We start from the raw sequence: 14,940 nt of genomic DNA, 5'->3' as shown, positions 1-14,940 counted from the left end.
ATTGTGAGCTTTGGGGCCTGTAACTAAACTTATCTGGCAACTTACTTTCTCAAAGGTAAAATGGAAAATATGTATAATTACCTCACTGATTTAAGAGGAGAAAATAAAGTAAGATACTTATGGGCTACATTGCTGAGAGAGCATGGTTTTTGCATCCAATGAAAGGTTTGATCCCAGCTCATTTACTTATTAGCTCTGTGATTTTGAGCAAATTACTCTCTTTCTGTCTCCATATTTGTGAGACAAGTCACCATATAACACCTTCATTGCTGAGTTGCCATGTAGATTTAGAGGGGTTTTTTTTGTTTTGTTTTTTTGTACTTTTCTAAAGCTGGAAACGGGGAGAGACAGTCAGACAGACTCCCGCATGCGCCCGACCAGGATCCACCCAGCACGCCCACCAGGGGGCGATGCTCTGCCCACCAGGGGGCGATGCTCTGCCCCTCCGGGGCGTCGCTCTGTTGCAACCAGAACCACTCTAGCGCCTGGGGCAGAGGCCAAGGAGCCATCCCCAGCGCATGGGCCATCTTTGCTCCAATGGAGCCTCAGCTGCAGGAGGGGAAGAGAGAGACAGAGAGGAAGGAGAGGGGGAGGGGTGGAGAAGCAGATGGGCGCTTCTCCTGTGTGCCCTGGCTGGGAATCGAACCCAGGACCCCTGCACGCCAGGCCGACGCTCTACCACTGAGCCAACTGGCCAGGGTAGAGTTAATTTCTATAAAATTACCTGTGACTGATAAGGACTTGATAAATGGCAGATGCATTGTTTTGTAAAATATCCTGTAATCTATATAGCACTATGCAGATATGTGCTTACAACTTCACCATTACTATTTCTTCTCCTGGAAGATGGGCTAGTAAGCTCTTCCCCACAATCCCCATTGCAGCCTGTAGAAAACTTTGATAGTTGCTACTTCCCAGGAATACTGGGGGTACATACCATGAACTTTGGAACTTAAAGTTCTCATCACTTATGAAATCTCAGAAACACAAAGAAGGCATTGCTTTAGGAAAATAGCCCTTCCAATAATCTGCCCTTCTGCAGTATCAGAAATCAGACTAGTTTGACCAGGCAGCGGTACAATGGATACAGCATCAACCTGGATGCTGAGGACCCAGGTTAAAAACCCCAAGGTCACGATCTTGAGCACAGGCTTACCAGCTTGAGCGCGGGGTCACTGGCTTGAGTGTGGGATCATAGATATGACCCCATGGTCACTGGCTTGAGCCCAAGTTCACTGGCTCAGCTGGAGCACGCCCCCCCATCAAAGCACATATGAGAAAGCAGTCAATGAACAACTAAAGTGCCACACTATGAGTTGATGTGTCTCATCTTTCTTCCTTCCCATCTGTCTCTGTCTGTCTCTTACACTAAAAAAAATTAATAAAAGAAAAAAAATAAATCAGACTAAATCAGAATTATTTATCTCACACAGGAGAAGAGTAAGAAAAGGTAATCCAGAGCTGGTCTAGCCACTCAAAAGCACCATCAGAGGCAAGCCTTCTTCTATCTACCTGTTGTTTCTTCCATAGTGTGCAGCTTTTTCTGCGTGGCTCCTGTGCAAACATAGTCCAGGAAGGAAGAAGAGGGTAGTGGGACAGCAAATTCTATTTGTGTCTCAGAGGCCAGAGATAGGTTATTTAGCCACCCCTAGCTGCAAGGGAATCTGAAGGAAACATTTAATTGGACATATTGTTACCCCAAATGGAATCAGGATTCTAGTAGGAAAGAAGAAGGGGAGAGTAGATATAGTTTGGCAGCTAACATTGTCAGCCACAGTGGTCTGGAATCCTGAAGGGTGTGCCAGTGAAAATGAGCTGGTGACACCTCTAGCAAGCAGAGGTCTGTTTGGGTTGCTTTCAGAGATGAATTTACACTGAGAATTCTAGTAATTCTAAGATTCAGATTATCTTCCTCTTTTAATTTTATTGTTGTGTATGTGTGCTAAGAACAGATAACAGGAGTTCTGCCTTCTTACATTTTTAAGTTGCAGTACTGTTACATGTGAGATAAAGTACTGTTTACTTTCCTTGCTTTACTTACAGGAAATGGGAATGTGAATCTGCAGTTGAGAAAAGCAGTTCATATTTATGGTGATTGATTTGGTTTGGTGTAATCATTTTTTATTTCCTGAGATTTGCAACAGCCTCAGCTGTTCAGCTGACATGCTTCTCTCAGCTGCTCTGTCACACTGGTCCATGGCTTGAGATCTGTCTCTCCAAGGTAATTTGTAAACATTCCCCATTCCAGCCTAGACCCCTTTCTGGGCTCTGTGTTGCAGTTTATGGAAATCCTGCTATGCAGAACCCAGCAGGCATGGTAACAAGCAGTAGCTGGCATTTCATGGTTGGAGCTGCACTCTTCAATGTGAAGAGGGGAGCACTTGACTGAAATATAAATCCTACTCAAAATAAGTTTGGCCTAACTTCACACAGGCCATAGGTACACCTATGAATTCTCTGCCTGGGAAGGGAAGATAAATCAAATACATAAAACTGGCGCCATAAATACAAAAAATAAAAGTTAACATCCTTAGCAGGTCTGAGTGATAGAAGTCCACCTAAGAAAAGTGTCTCTTATGGATTGCCAGAGGGGATCTCAAAAGGGGGGTGAAGTCACTTTCTTGATATTATAGAGGCTTTTAACACAAGGGAAAATAAAAAGTATACTCTACTGGTCTTGACACGGTGGCTTAAGTTTGTATATTAGTTTTTAATGTCCTTATTCAATTATGGGTGTTATATATAATAAGTGACTAATTGATTAGACTTTATCTTCCCTAGCACTTAATCAAATTAGTTCTATAAAATTTTGCTAAGTTGACAGTTTCCAAGGGAGCAGAAATCAGGCTTTCTTCCTCCATCCAAGGACCTGGCATGATTCGGTGTCTGAACACAGAGTAGGTGTCAATGCATGTTGGCTTGAGTTAATGGAGAGAAGGGGATGGGAGGATAAAAAAGAGAAAGGTTTGAGGAGGGCCATGTTAACAGGGCAGATACTGCTCTCAGGGCAAGCCCTGGAGGCTATGAGGAAACTAGATATCTGAGAAGGGGCAAAGCACGAAGGCTGTAGCTGTTCATAGAAAACAGGAGAGTTCACTCCCTCCACCTCTGTGAACTTTTGGTCCTCTAAAATTAGACCTCTGAATCAGAAACATTTATTTATTTAAGATTTTTAATATAAGTTTGATATAAATGGAAAACATCCTGTGCTAACTCATTGCTTTGCACACACACTATATATTTATACATATACAGATACAGATACATATACAGATACAGATACATATACAGATACATATACATATGCATATACAGTTACATATACAGATACATATACAGATACATATACATATACAGATACATATACATATGCATATACAGATACATATACAGATACAGATACATACTGTGGGGCAGCTGTGTTAGGCTTGCTCACTGGTTTACCAGCTACAAGCCCTTTGCTTGATTAGTGCTTGAGCATCTGGCTGAGCCACTTGTGTATGGCCTACATAAGGTTGCTTGTGCTCAGGGGGATTGTGGATGGTGGACTGCCTGCCCTCCATTGTGAGGGGCCATTTTGCTGTTTGTTTGCCTGAGAGGTGGTTTCCCCTATCTGTGAGCTTGTACACCATTGTGAGACTCTATTAAATGCAATTTCCCAACACTTTCCGGCTCAACAGTTTTTCTACTGTGTGCCCAAATCCAATGTATTTGACCCTGCCAGGCCCTGTAATTTGTTGAGGGGTTTGGATAGGGCTTGTGACAATGGACAGCACACAATGAAAAGGTGCTGAAGTCCATTGATAAACAGCTGTATGGCTAGTTGCTTGTAATGAACCTTTACCTTGATGGTTTGCACAGACAGCTGGGCTATCGTGAACTGACTCTTGGACTGCGACCACAGGGTGACACTGGCTCACTTTTCTTTTTGTCTTTCATGTTTTCTTTTATCGATTTTAATTTATTCAGTTTACATAGATTGTAGGGTTGCTCTGAATGCATCACCCCTCTCCCGTATTCCCCTCAACATCTCCATTTCACCCTCCCCAGAATGTCCTCCCCCCTTCCTTTCAGGTTTATCCCCTCATATCATCCCCTTTTCTTTTGTACTCTTTTCCTCTGGTCCCTTTGATTTCTCCTCTGTCTCAATTCTGTTCCTCAGTTCACATTGTTCATTCATTTCTTCAAAAGAGTGAGGTCATATGATATTTTTCTTTTTCTGCCTGGCTTATTTCACTCAACGTAAGAGTTTCCAGGTCCATCCATGTTGTTGCAAAAGGTAAGGTTTCCTTCTTTTCCATGGCCCCATAGTATTCCATTGTATATATGTACCACTACTTTTTAATCGACTTGTCCATTGATGGACACTTGGGCTGTTTCCAGATCTTTGCTATTGTAAACAATGCTGCCATAAACATGGGGTTGCATTTCTCCTTTTCAAACAGTGCTATGGTGTTCTTGGAGTATATTCCTAAAAGTGGAATAGCTGGGTCAAAAGGCAGTTCGATTTTTAATTTTTTAAGGAATCTCCATACTGTTTTCCACAGTGGCTGCACCAGTCTGCATTCCCACCAGCAGTGCAGGAGGGTTCCCTTTTCTCCACATCCTCGCCAGCACCTATCATGTGTTGTTTTGTTAACGAGCACCTTTCTGACAGGTGTGAGGTAATATCTCATTGTGGTTTTAATTTGCATTTCTCTAATGATTAGTGATGTTAAAAAATTTTTTTATATGCTTATCGGCCATCTGTATGTCCTCTTTGGACAAGTGTCTATTCATTTCTTTTGCCCATTTTTTTGATTGGATTGTTTATTTACCTGGTGTTGAGTTTTACAAGTTCTTTATAAATTTTGGTTATTAACCCCTTATCAGATGTATTGTTGAATATGTTCTTCTATTGTGTAGTTTATCTTTTTATTCTGTTCTTATTCTCTTTAGCTGTGCAAAAGCTTTCTAGTTTAATACAGTTCCATTTTTTATCCTGTCTTTTATTTCACTTGCCCATGGAGATAAGTCAGCAAATATATTGCTGTGAGAGATGTCGGAGAGCTTACTGCCTATGTTTTCTTCTAAGATGCTTATGGTTTCACAGCTTACATTTAAGTCTTTTATCCATTTTGAGTTTATTTTTGTGAATGGTGTAAGTTGGTGGTCTAGTTTCATTTTTTTGCAGGTAGCTGTCCAATTTTCCCAACACCATTTGTTAAAGAGGCTGTCTTTACTCCACGGTATGCTCTTACCTCTTTTGTCAAATATCAGTTGTCCATAAAGCTGTGGGTATATTTCTGGGTTCTCTGTTCTGTTCCATTGATCTATAAACCTGTTCTTATGCCAGTACCAAGCTGTTTTGAGTACAGTGGCCTTATAGTATAACTTGATATCAGGAAGTGTGACACTCCCACTTTATTTTTCCTTTTCAAGATTGCTGAGGCTATTTGTGTTCTTTATTGGTTCCATATAAATTTTTGGAATATGTGATCTATATTTTTGAAGTATGTCATTGGTACTTTAATTGGTATTACATTGAATTTATAAATTGCTTTATAGGCATTTTAATTATGTTTATTCTTCCTAACCATGAGCATGTTATATGCTTCCACTTGTTTGTATCTTCTTTGATTACTTTTATCAATGTTTTATAATTTTTCAATTACAAGTCTTTAGTCTCCTTGGTTAAAGATACTCCTAGGTATTTTATATTTTTGGTTGCAATAGTGAAGGGGATTGTTTCCTTTATTTCTCTTTCTGACTGTTCATTGTTGGTATATAAAAATGACTCTGATTTCTGAATATTAATTTTATATCCTGACACCTTGCTGAATTCATTTATCAGGTCCAGAAGTTTTTTGACTGAGACTTTAGGGTTTTCTATATACAATATTATATCATCTGCAAATAATGATAGTTTTATTTCTTTTTTTCCAATCTGATGCCTTTTTTTCCTTCTAGTCTGATTGCTGTGGCTAGAACTTTCAGAACTATGTTGAATAAGAGTGGTGAAAGGGGGTACCCCTACCTTGTTTTGGATCTTAAGGGGATTGCTTTTAATTTTTGCCCATTGAGTATAATGTTGGCTGTGGGTTTGTCATAGATGGCCTTTATCGTGTTGAGGTATGTTCCCTGAATTCCCACTCTGCTGAGAGTTTTGATCATGAATGGGTGCTGGATTTTATCAGATGCTTTTTCTGCATCTATTGAAATTATCATGTGGTTTTTCTCCTTCCTTTTGTTTATGTGATGAATCACATTGATTGGTTTGCAAATATTGTACCAGCCTTGCCTCCCAAAAATAATCCCACCTGATCATGGTGTATGACTTTTTTCATATGTTGCTGGATCTGGTTTACTAATATTTTTTGAGGATTTTAGCATCTAAATTCATCAGAGATATTGGCCTATAATTTTCTTTCTTTGTGTTGTCTTTGCTTGGTTTTAGAATCAGAATAATGCTCGCCTCATAAAAGGAGCTTGGAAGTCATCCTTCCTCTTGAATTTTTTGAAATAGCTTAAGAAGGGTAGTTAGTTCTTCTTTAAATATTTGGTAGAATTCACTTGTGACACCATCTGGCCCCGGGCTTTTGTTTGTTGGGAGTTTTTTAATAACTGTTTTTATTTCATTTGTTGTAATCAATATGTTTAGGTTTTCTAATGCTTCCAGATTGATTTTTAAAATATTATATGTTTCAAGAAATTTGTCCATTTCATCTAGATTGTCTAATTTTTTTGGCATACAATTCTTCATAGTATTTTCTTACAATCCTTTGTATTTCTGTTGTATCAGTTGTTATTTCTCCATTCTGAATTCTAATTTTATTAGAAATGAGAAGAAAAAGTCCTCTCTCTTTTTTTCTTGGTGAGTCTGGCTAAAGGTTTATCAATCTTATTTACCTTTTCAAAGAAACAGCTCCTGGTTTTATTGATCTTCTGTATTGTTTCTTTAGCCTCTATGCCATTTATTTTCACTCTGATCTTTATTATTTCCTTCCTTCTACTACCTTTGGGCTTTACTTGCTGCTCTTTTTCTAGTTCTTTTAGATGCAGGGTTAAGTTGTTTATTTGAGCTTATTCTAGCTTCTTAAGGTATGCCTGTAATACTCTGAACTTCCTTCTCAGTACTGCTTTTGCTGTCTCCCATAAATTTTGAGTTGTATGCTCATTATCATTCTTTTCTAGAATTTTTTTTTATTTCTTTTTTTATCTCATTGTTAACTCATTTGTTATTTAATAACTTGCTATTTAGTTTCCATGTGTTTTAGTATTTTTCAGTATTTTGTTGTGGTTGATTTCTAGTTTCATGCCATTATGATCAGAGAAAATGCTTGATATGATTTCAATCTTCTTAAATTTGTTGAGACTGCTTTTGTGCCCTAACATGTGTTCTATCCTAGAAAATGTACCATGAGCACTTGAAAAGAATGTATATTCTGCTGCTTCAGAGTAAAAGGTTCTGAAGATACCTACTAAATTTAGTTGATTTAGTGTTCTTTAAGTCTGCTGTTTCTTTGTTAATTTTCTTTTTGAGGATCAATCTAGTGATGTTAGTGCAGTATTGAAATCCCCTACTATTATAGTATTGCTGTTGATCTTGTCCTTTATGTAAGGTATTTTTCCCTGCTGAGAAGGAAGGAACGGGCTAGAGCCACAAAGTGTGGAATAGCAAATGGCTTTATTGAGTACAGAGCGCACATCCTGCCCGGCAAGGTTCCCTGGCCCCGAGGAAAGAAAGATGGAGGAGAGATGGAGGTCAGGGAAGTTGCACGGATTAAACTGCATGGGAGATATTTAAAGGGTACCTCTAGGGAAGTGGAGCTAACATGACGTGGTGAAATTTCACTGGCTGGCAGACGATTGTTTCTTTCCAAATGGTTCCTAGGAAGCTTCCTTTGGCGGGCTTGATTGTGGGTGGTCCTAGCCAAAGTTCCCGGGCCTGGGTTTGCCACGTGACCATCCCTCATTATCCACTAACCTTACATTCTGACCTTTTGTGTTAAATAGAAAAAGGGGCACCGTTTATTCATCTGGCTACTTCTTGCTGAATAGGGGCATCGTGGGGAGGGGGAGATTGGAAGGTGGTGGCTTTGAGGGGAGGAACATCTGTGTGGTCGTGATTGGAGAAACTTCATGGATGTGGTCCTGTAAGGATTTTAAAAAAAGAGGTGTTATAGGGGGATTTGCAGGGTCCAGCCTTTTGGTGAGCTGGAGATGGATGGAGTCCAGTGGTTCCGACTGCCAGTGGTCCTGTAAGGAGGCAAGCTTGAGGCAAAACTACATGTCAGGAGTGGCATAAAAAGGGGAAAGGAAGAGGGTCCCATCTATTCCCATAACCAAAACCTGTGAGGGAACTAGAGGTTCAGAGTTTGAAGGCAAAAACAGAGAAGGCAGCCCCCATGTCCACAAGAAATGAGATGGACTAACTTACCCACTTATTGCAGAACCCTGGGTTCTCTGAGTCCAGGCCATGTCCTAGGAGTTCGAGTGATGCACCCACCTGGCTGGATTGGCCTTCCATTCAGGCAGCTTGTCCTCCACATAGAGGCGCTGAGGAAAAACCTGTTTTTCAAAGGGGCAATCACTCCACCAGTGACTGGGCTGCTTGCAGTCAGGGCAGGGCTCAGTGGGCAGCCGCTGGCAGGGGCCCTGCTGGGACCAGTGGTCCTGCTTGCCACACTTAAAGCAAGCTGCTGGTGGCTCTGCTGGTCACAGGGTTGCCACAAGAGTCAGGGTTTGGAGCATTATCTTCTGCTGCATGTGGGCCTGGCAAACAGCTTTGGCCTGTTTCTACTAGTTGGGATCATTAAAAACTTTAAATGCCATGTTCACAGGTTCCAGATAGGGGTTTGAGGGTTTGGAAATAAGAGGAGGGGGGCTCATGCGGAGCCCGGCACCCAGATCCTGCAAGAAACGCTGAAGCCAAAGGCAAGACAGGGCAGGAACTTCCTGCAAGAAAATTGGGGTTGCACGTCCTGAAAACTGGTGTAAGATCCAATGCCAGGCTGAGAAAGGCCTGACGGAGGAGGGACTTAAGAACACAGTGAAGGGAGGGGCCCCTGGCCAGCAGGGGAGGAGAAGGAGTTTGGTAGTAAATGGCGAATAAGAAACAGGTTTTTGCGAAGGGAGGAGAGGAGGGCTCTCAGAGGGAAGAGAAACCCGAGCACAAAAGAGGTCTGCAGAGGGACCAGAGAAATCCCAAGAGAGGGAGAAAGAGAAAGAAAGAGAGAGAAAGAGAGAGAGGCACCCCTGGGGGTCAGGCAGAAGGGAAAGAGAGTTGGAAGTCCATGGAGAAGGAAAGATTAGGAGTGGAGCTTTTAGGTGAGGTTTCTCTGGCCAGAAAAAGGTCTGCGCAGTGGAACAGGCAGCACAGAGATTAAGGACGGGTGCATGAATAATTAGAAGTCGTGAATGTAAGAGATCTCTGATCAGTTCCCAGCTTTTTTGGTGATAGTTAAATTGGTGAGGGTGTTAACACCGAAAGTCCCTTCAGGAGGCTAATTGAGTGGGTTCTGTGGCCTGGCCACAGCAGAGAAGAAAAACAGTTTTTTCTTCCTTAGGGAGGGAGATTCCTGTGCCCCAACAGCTGCCCTCAGTTCTCGGAGTGGTCAGACCTGAGCATTAGTGTCCTAAAAACTCAAGGTCCAGCCACGGATGAAAGTGGATGTGCTTGGGGAGGTCTCCACAAGCACACGCACTCGGACAGATGGAAAAGACTTCCCTGATGTAGCTACGATTTCGGACAGGGAGTCTCGGAGGAAAGAACCAAGAGGAATGCTGAGGCAGGGGACTTACCGCACCATGCGCCGAAGTGGGTGGAAGTTGGAGATCCTGGTTTTTTCTCAGAGGGGAGGGGAAAGGAGCAGTCCTTGCAGACTTCTAACTCCTTCCAGGTTTTTGGCACCAAAATGTAAGGTATTTTCCCCGTCGAGAAGGAAGGAATGGGCTAGAGCCACAAAGTGTGGAATAGCAAATGGCTTTATTGAGTACAGAGCGCACATCCTGCCCGGCAAGGTTCCCTGGCCCCGAGGAAAGAAAGATGGAGGAGAGATGGAGGTCAGAGAAGTTGCACGGATTAAACCGCGTGGGAGATATTTAAAGGGCCCCTCTAGGGAAGTGGAGCTAACATGACGTGGTGAAATTTCACTGGCTGGCAGGCGATCGCTTCTTTCCAAATGGTTCCTGGGAAGCTTCCTTTGGCAGGCTTGATTGTGGGCGGTCCTAGCCAAAGTTCCCGGGCCTGGGTTCCCCACATGACCATCCCTCATTATCCACCAACCTTACACTTTATATCTATCAAAGTCTGATTTTTACTATATTTAGGTGCTCCTATATTAGGTGTGTAGATATTTATTATGGTTATATCTTCTTGTTGGATTGCTCCCTTTATCATTATGTTGTGACTCTCTTTATATCTTACTATAGCCTTGGTTTTAAAGTCCATTTTGTCTGATATAAGTATTGCTACCCCAGCTTTTTATTCATTTCCATTTGCATGAAATATTTTTTTTCATCCTTTTACCTTCAGTCTATGTGTATCTTTTGTTTTGAGGTGTGTCTCTTGTAGACAGCATATATATGGATCCTGTTTTCTTATCCATGCAGCCATCCTATGTCTTTTGTTTGAATCATTTAATTCATTCACTTTTAAGGTCATTATTGATATGTAGTTGCTTCTTGCCATTTTATTTTTTAAAGCTGTATTCCCCTTTTGCTATATTTTTCCCCCTTTGATCTGTTTACAACAGGCCCCTTAACATTCTTGCAGCATTGGTTTGGTTGTAATAAATTTCTTGAGGTTTTTTTGTTTGTTTGTTTTTGTCTGGGAAGCTTTTTATTTCTCCTTCAATTTTAAACAATAGTTTTGCTGGATAAAGTGGTCTTGGTTGTAGGTTCTTGTTCTGCATTAGTTACTTTGAATATTTCTTGCCATTCCCTTCTGTCCTCAAGTGTTTCTTTTGAGAAGTCCAATGTCATCTTTAGGGGAGCTCCTCTATAGATAACTACCTGCTTTTCTCTTGTAGCTTTTAGTATTCTTTCTTTGTCTCTTAACTTTGTCATTTTAATTATGATGTGTTTTGGTGTAGATTTCTTTGGGTTTCTCTTTAATGCAGTGGTTCTCAACCTTTCTAATGCCATGACCCTGCAATGCAGTTCCTCATGTTGCAGTGACCCAAACCAAAAAATAATTTTGGTGGCTACTTCATAACTGTAATTTTGCTACAGTTATGATTTGGAATGTAAATACCTGATATGCATTATGTATTTTCTGATGGCTTTAGGTGACCTCGCCGGGGTCGCGACCCACAGGTTGAGAACAGCTGCTTTAATGGAATTCTCTGTGCTTCTTGAACTTGTGTGACTTTTTCTTGCATCAATTTGGGGAAGTTTTCAGCTATGGTTTGATTAAACAAAGTGTCTATCCCTTGTTCTTTCTCTTCTTCAGGAACCCCTCTGATGCAGATGTTATTTCTCTTCATGTTGTCACAGAGCTCTCTTAGAACTTCTTCAGACTTTTTGAGTCTCTTTTCTTTTTGCTGCTCTGCTTCTGTGCCTTTGTTTATCTTATCCTCTAACTTACTGATTTGATCCTCAGCTTTATCCATCTTACTTTTAATTCCTTCCACTGTGGTCTTCATTTCTGACTGATTCTTTTTTATTATTTCATTGTCCTTTTTTATACTTGTTATATCTTTATTTAGGTTTTTGTTTTGTCCTTCTATTGTTGTTCTAAGATCTTTGAGCATCCTAACAATTATTATTTTAAACTGCATCTGGTAATTTGGTTATATCTGACTTGTTCAATTCCTTTTCTGGGAATTTCTCTTGATTCATTTGGGTTGCATTTCTCTGATATTCTGTCTGTGTATAAGAAGTGTGTGGCCACTGGTGTCCAATGGGTGTGGTGCACTAGCTCCCTTGATGGATGGACACATCACTTGTGGACAGTACTATGAAAGAACCCATTGGGAGAAACCACACACTTGTACAGGCCCACCTGCACTGGTTCTTATCCAGTTGCAGAGGTGCACCAAGGACACTTTACAGTTTCCATGGACACAGCCCTGGACTATACAGGCTTTAATGCCAGTGGCCAAGGCCAAGCAGGTTCACATTGGATTTGGGCACATGGTAGAAAAACTGTGGAGCCAGAATGGGTTGGGCCATTCTGTTTAATAAAGTCTCACAACAGTAGACAAGCACACAGGCAGGGGGAACCATCTTTCAGTCAAACAAACCAAACTGGCCCCTCATAGTGGGGAACAGGCAATCCGCCATCCACACCCTCCCCCCGAGCACAAGCACCCATAGCCTTATATAGGCCATACACACATGGTGCTGACACATTCTCACTCACTAATCAGGCAAAGTGCTTGCAGTTGGTAAACCCCACAAGCAAGCTTAACACAGCTGCCCCACATTTCACCCCTTTAGGATTGCTTGCTTCACAATTACATGACATCAGAAACTACAGCAATAGCAAAAGTTACACAGTAATTACAATAATTACAAAGGTATCCGTCTCAATGTCTCTCTAAGCACTTTGCCCAAGGTGCAAACTGAAGGCCCTTCTCTAGCTCTCTACTCCACGGTAGGTGGGAGGGCCTGTATATTCCAGGGCTGTGTCCATGGAAACCTTAAAGTGTTCTTGGTGCATCTCTCCAACTGGATGAAAGCACCTTTCTGGTGCAGAAGGTCATCCACCAGAGCTGCCCCCCATCAGGGTCTTTCATAGTCTGTCCACGAGCAATGTGTCCATTCATCAAGGGAGCTGGTGCCCCCTCTGGTTGCAGTCCAAGAGTCAGTCCATGATAGACAGCTCAGCCATCTGTGCAAATCATCAAGGTAAAGGTCTATTATAGGCAACTAGCTATATAGCTCTTTATCAACAGACCTCAGCATCTTTCCATTGTATGCTGTCCATTGTCACAAGCCTCATCCAAACCCCTCAACAAGCTCACAGGGCCTGGCAGGGTCAAACACATTCAAGGCCTCTGTCTCATTCATAATTCTCTTAGCTGCTGCTCCTGGAAAAAAAAAAGCATCTATTACCTTCTAATGCCAACACATGCTGCACACTAGCAGGGGGCCAGTGGATTGCCAGTTTTACATGGGTCCTCTGCCCATCCCTGTTGGATGGGTCCCTCACCCTTCCCCCTATTCAAACTGGGACAGTAGGTCTTAGGGAACCTGTAACCTGAGTGCTAGCCATTTTCCTGGCAGATGCCAGGGCAACCTGCTTCTCCTCCTTTTTCAGCGGCTGGAACCCCTGTTCTGACTCAAGCTGCTGCCAAAGCTCCAACAAGACTCTATTAGGTTTGCCATCTAATTTCTCTCTATCTTCCCCAGCTACAATAAAATCTATCCACATCTGTGTTCGAGTAACTGTCACAGGCCCGTTTCTCTGTGTGGGGGGGCAGCATGGGTAGCAGCCCTCACAGCCTCACGGTCCATCTCTGTTCCAGAGAGCATGATGCCATCCACTCCCGATGTCCCACAGCCACACCAAGCAGGCTGCCAGGGGCTCAGTAGATTTCTGCCTGAATTTCACCCCAAAATCCATCAGCTTTGTCCATGTATAGGGCCAGACCACAGAGTGCTCCACTACCTGGGAGGAGGCTGTGGCTGCCCATGAGGGACTCTTGGATGTTGGGTCTTTACCTTCTTGGCAACCATCAGCTAGGCCTGAGTTGTGGACAACAGTTGCAGCCTGAGCTTTCCCCTTAGCAGAGTGGGAAATGCCTGCTTCCACCAACTCAGAGTGACTCTGCCTGCACAAATGAAGCTCCATCTTCTGTGTCTGCTTCAGCTCCTGCAGCTGTCAACTCTCAGCCTGAAGCTGACTTTTGAGCTCCTGAACCCACAGTTGTTTCTCCAACAGCCATCATTGCCAATGTTTAGCTTCCAGGGCAAACTGCAACTCCAAAACCCATAACTCTTTTTCCAGACACTGCTCCAGTTCCAGGTGCTATTGGTGCTCAGCTTGCACATCACACTGCAGCTCTCATACCTGGTCAGCCTCTTTCTCCAGTGCTTGCTCCAGTCCACACCTGTTGTTGGTGCTCAGTATGCAGCTCATCCTGGAGCTTTCGACCTCACTCACTTCTCACATGGAGCTCTTGGCTTTTTTTTGCAGGACTGAAAAAAACACCCAGTCCACACCAGGTGAGTCACCAGGAAGAGCCACTCCTCTATTCCACCCTTCAAGGGTGTCTGCAGCTCCATACCAATCTGTTCCAAGCCCTGCCCATTATGCCAGATGTAATGCTGGTGGCTGAGGCTAGGCAGGTCCACATTGGATTTGGGCAGATGGTAGAAAAACTGCAGAGCTGGAAAGCATTGGGCCATTCCATTTAATAAAGTCTCACAATGAGAGACAAGCACACAGGCAGGGGAAACTGCCTCTTAGGCAAACAGATTGCAAAATGGCCCCTCACAGTGGTGGGCAGGCAGTCCACCATCCACAATCCCCCTGAGCAAAAGCACCCATAGCCTCATATAGGCCACACACACATGGCACTGCCATGTGCTCAGACACTAATCAGGCAAATGCTTATACTTGGTAACCCTGTGAGCAAGCCTAACACAGCTGCCCCACACAGGCCCTCCTACCTATCATGAGGCAAGGAGTTAGAGATGGGCCTCCAGGTGACACCTGTGTAACTTTTGCTGTTGTTGTAGTCTCTTGTTTCCTGTCAGGTAGATTGTGAAGCAAGCAACCCTAAAGGCATGGAATGTGGGACAGCTGTGTCAGACTTGCTTATTGGTTTACCAGTTGCAAGCCCCCTTTGCTTGATTAGTGTGTGAGCACATTGTAGAGGCATGTGTGCCCAGCCTATATAAAGCTATGGGTGCTTGCACTCTGGGGGATTGTGGATGTGCAGATTGCCTACCCAACACTGGGAGGGGCCATTTTGCTGTTTGTTTGCCTGAGAGGTCTTTTCCCTGCCT

Source organism: Saccopteryx leptura, chromosome 2, assembly GCF_036850995.1.
Source record: "Saccopteryx leptura isolate mSacLep1 chromosome 2, mSacLep1_pri_phased_curated, whole genome shotgun sequence".
Classification (NCBI taxonomy): Eukaryota; Metazoa; Chordata; class Mammalia; order Chiroptera; family Emballonuridae; genus Saccopteryx; species Saccopteryx leptura.
Note: the sequence above shows the minus strand (reverse complement) of the source record.